This window comes from Equus przewalskii, chromosome 3 (assembly GCF_037783145.1).
Source record: "Equus przewalskii isolate Varuska chromosome 3, EquPr2, whole genome shotgun sequence".
In the NCBI taxonomy this organism is placed as follows: domain Eukaryota; kingdom Metazoa; phylum Chordata; class Mammalia; order Perissodactyla; family Equidae; genus Equus; species Equus przewalskii.
Window position 1 is genome coordinate 99,591,354 of NC_091833.1, and position 4,853 is coordinate 99,596,206.

Below are 4,853 nucleotides of genomic sequence, written 5' to 3' on the forward strand. Positions count from 1 at the left end.
TGACCCACATACAAAATAGAGGAAGACTGGCACAGATGTTAGCTCAGGACGATCTTCCTCAGCAAAAAAAAAAAAGAGAGAGAGAGAGAGAAGAAAAAGAGAATTGACAGAGTTGAGGGTGATAATGATAGCTATTAGGCTCTCTGGGAGAAGAATGCTCCAAATACATGGTTAACTCTAAATCCCTTCTATATGGAAATTCTGGAGTTTCTACTTCCATATGCATTTTTGTGCTATTTTAATTTTTATTGCTTTTTACCAAAAAATTACATTAAAAATGATTTTAGTGCATTACCAGGTTTTTATAGCAATGGAAAAGAAAGAAACAAGAACTACTTCAGTGAAAGTCTTAATTAGATGTGGTTGACTTTAAAGGTTATGATTCAACTGATGTGCAATCAGTAATCACAGAAAACAGAAAGAACACTAGCCTTTGAGTAAATCTGATAATAGCCACTGGGTTGATAATCTGTACTGGCTTTGTTTAGCTAGCTGCAGTGGACTTTTGCTTCATGGGGAATCTATTATTGCCTTGAGGAAACACAGAGAGCCTCGGGATAAGCCCTCCAGTCTTTGTATTCTGCTCCACTTTGATATTTACATGTATATGCTGTGATTTGAATACAGATATAATTAGGAAAAACTTAATTCCCAGTTTTCTGTCATTCCCCAAATTTATCTTATACTGATACTGGATCTTGCTTCAAGCAGAATCTGTTCCCAAAAGCTTATGTACAAATAAAATGCCTGTGAAACAAATGTTGCTTTAATGTGGTAATAATGAAGGCTACAGTTTATTGAGAGCCAGATGCCGTTCCATGTGCTTTGGGTTTATTAGCAGCAATACACCTCACCACAGCCCACTGAGGCAGGGGTTCTTATTATCCCCTCTGTAAACACAGAGAAACTAAGGCATATAAAGGTTAAGTGGTTTGTCCCAGATTACCCAGATATAAGTGGCAGGGTTAATACTGAAACACAGGTGGTCTTGTTCCATCCTCGTAGCCATTCTATTATGCAGCCTCTCTTCACTTAGGAAACAAGTGGAAGGTTCTTTTTTTTCTTTTCATTTTTGCTGGGAAAGATTCACCCTGAGCTAACATCTGTTGCCAACCTCCCTCTATTTTTCCCTCTCCAAAGCCCCAGTGCATAGTTGTATATTCTAGTTGTAAGTCCTTCTAGTTCTTCCATGTGAGCCACCACCACAGCATGGCAACTGACGGATATGGGTTGTGGTTCCAGGACTGGGAACCAATCCCAGGCCTCTGAAGTGGTAAGAGCACCAAACTTTAACCACTAGGCCATCAGGGCTGGCTCTGGAAGGTTCTTTCTAAATCCAATTCTGATCGTTGTCACCAACTTCTAATGTTATCCCACTGCTCACCAAAAAACAAAAACAAAACAAACCTAGAAATTTACTATGGCATGTAATTCCTCCCAGACTGAACTCTAACCTCTAACATAAGCTTAGGTTTCACCTTGCCCCAGCTGCAGCCATTCTGAACTTCACCCTATTTCTAGAACCAGTTATTTCATGCCTCTTTGTCTTTATTCTTGCTGTCAGGATATGTTCACCCTGTTCTCCATTTGACCAACATCTTTTTGTTAGTGCCAAAGAGTCAATTCCAACTCCCAGTGCCCCTGTGGACAGCAGAGCAGAACCCTGCCTGGTCTTTTTGCACCATCCTCTCACTTTCTGGTGCTGTATCAGGCAATGCTTTGCTGCTACTCATAGGGTTTTCAGGGCCAAATTTTCTGGAAGTGGGTAGCCAGGTCCTTCTTCTTAGTCTGTCTTAATCTGAAAAGCTCCACTGAAACCTGTCCACCAGGGATGACCCTGCTGGTACATGAAATCTCAGTGGCAGAGCTTTCAGCATCACAGCAGTACACAGCCACCACAATATGACAATAGATAGATGACCAACATCTACCTGGCCTCTCAATCCTAGTTTAATGTCAATTCTTTTGGAACACTGTCCCCAGTTTCCTCAGCAGAGATTGTCATGACTGTCTTGTATTCTCCCCACATCCTTGCTCTGACCTCTGATGGCGCCCTCTCCCACTGAAGGTTAATTATTTCCCTAATCGAAGATAGCATGAAACTGTGTGAGCCCCTTGCAAGGAGGGATCTGATGTTCTCTTCTCTGTATTTCTCTCTCACTCCCTCCAATTCCTAGGAGAGTGACTAGAACATAGTATGTGCTTGACAAAAGTTTCATAAATTAATGAACGAATGAGTAAAATTATATTTAAAGGAATTCTGTAAATAAATTTTGTAGTGAAAGGCATTATCCCCCAACTTCTCTTTGGTAGTATTGATATTTACTCCCCAAATATCACTAAGACAACCTGTGTTGGAGGTCCTCAAGAGCACCCCCAGGTTTGACAATTCACTCGGATGACTCACAGGGCTCAGCACATAGTCACATTCACATCAATGACTTGTTATAGTGAAAGGACACAAAGGAGCATCAGCAAAGGGATCAGCAAAGGGAAAAGGCACATGAGACAAAGTCTGGAGGAAGCCAGGTGCCCACTTCCAAAAGCCCTCTCCCAGCGGAGTCACAGAGGACACTCTTACCTCCCCAAACTACAAGTTGTGAAAACATGTGTGAAATGTTGCCTACCACAGAAGCTCATTAGAGACACTGTGCCCAGGGTATTTATTGGGGCTGGTCATGGAGGCACCCTCTGCCTAGCATCTACCAAAGTTCCAGATCCCCAGAAGTAAAGCAAGTGTCCGGCATAAACCATATTGTTTGCACAAACAGTTTGCATGAGTCACTCTCATCAGGAATGGTGAGAACCCTCCCCAAATCCAAGTTCCCAGATGTCAGCCAAGGACCATGACGACCCCTTCAGCAATGATCACAACTGCCCAATGAGAAGAGAAACCTCCGAAGGGAAGGATATATCTCAGCAAGAAAAGAGGGAGAGGGTTGGTCAGCCCCATGCTCCAGAATGAACATAAAGGACCAAAGCCTAGTTCCTCAGGGACCATCTTAGAAGGGAGTTAAGAAAACAGCTGCCAGATTTTCTGTCCAAAATGCTGGTTTTGGATAGGGGTAGGGACGGGGATGAGTTCATGGGATGCAAGGCTGTGGTGGTGGTTAAAAATACGTGTACCTAATTAAAATGCATCAGTTTGTGCAATTTATATTATTTTTTAAACATTTAAAATATTTTATAACTGTGTAGAAGTATACAATTCAAATTTTGTTTGTTTTTCATTTTAACAGATAAAAAGTTAAAATACCCAAGTGCCAATTTAATTGCAGACACCAGATAAATCCACGAACTGAAGTGCAGGAACTGGTTTAACAAGTTTTGCAAACTTTGTAATTTCCCCAGGATTCTTTTTTATTTAGTTTATTTTTTTATTTTTAAAGATTTCATTTTACCTTTTTGCCCCCAAAGCCCCCTGGTACATAATTGTATATTTAATTGTAGGTCCTTCTAGTTGTGGCATGTGGGATGCCACCTCAACATGGCTTGATGAGCGGTGCCATGTCTGCGCCCAGGATCAGAACTCGAGAAACCCTGGGCGGCCAAAGCAGAGCATGTGAACTTAACCACTTGGCCACAGGGCTGGCCCCTCCCCAGTATTCTTATTTTTATGGTTGCCTGTCTGTTTGTCCGTAGTTACTAGTAAAAAAGCAATGAAAACAAAGAGAGGGCTATGAGCTCGTCAGCAGGAAAATGGGGAGCTGGGGAAACTGGTTACCACCACAGTGCTAGGCTTGGATGCAAGGAGGCTAGTGGATGATGGCTGTTGCTGAAATATCTCTTGAACCATCAACTTCTTTTTCTCTTTACCACTACCTCCCTAGTCCAAACCATCATCATCTCTGTCTTGACCACTCCAACAGTCTCCTAACTAGACTCTCACTTCCACTCTAGTTCCGAAAATAGTTAGGATGTCATGGGCAGCAAAACGAGAAATCCCAACTCAAATTGGTTTAAAAGAAATTTATTGGGGCCTGCCCAGTGGTACAGTAGTTAAGTTTGCATGTTCTGCTTCGGCGGCCCGGGGTTCGCCGGTTCAGATCCCGGGTGCGGACATGGCACCGCTCACCAAGCCATGCTTTGGTAGGCGTCCAACATATAAAGTAGAGGAAGATGGGCATGGATGTTAGCTCAGGGCCAGTCTTACTCAGCAAAAAGAGGAGGATTCATGGCAGATGTTAGCTCAGGGCTAGTCTTCCTCAACAACAACAAAAAGAGACATTATCTTGCGTAGTAGGAAGGCCAGCAAGAAGGCAAGTTTGGGAGCTGGTTGGCTTGGGCTCATCATTGTCACCAGAGACCCAGATTCTTTCCATCTTTTAGCTCATCCATGCTTAGTTTGTTGTCTTTACTCTTAGGCTATCACCCTCAATGGTGAACGATGACTGCAGCTATTGTCAGCAGCTTCATACCCAGACATGGCCACATCCAGAAATAGAAAGGGACTATCTCCTAGTTCATTCCCACAAGTGAAGATGCTGACCTCCCCTCAAATCTCATTGGCCACAACTGGTTCACATGCCTACTGTGGAACTAATCAGTGACAAGGAGATGGGGGCCATTGTATTGACTTGGATGAATCAGAATTTATCATTAGAGTTGGGAATATGATCTCATTTTCTTGAGTCACCTTAGAAGAGATGTACATGAGACCAAGTTATAATTCTGCCTGCAAGAAGTAAGGGAGGAAAATATGTCAGACAAGCAACCAAGGATGTCAGCCAGGACTTCTACCCTAAATCTCTTTTCTGTAGAGCAGCCAGAATGATCTTCCCAACTTGTGTTTGCAATTATGTTCCTCTTCTGCTTAAAGCGTCAGTGACTTCCCATGATACTTAGAATATAAT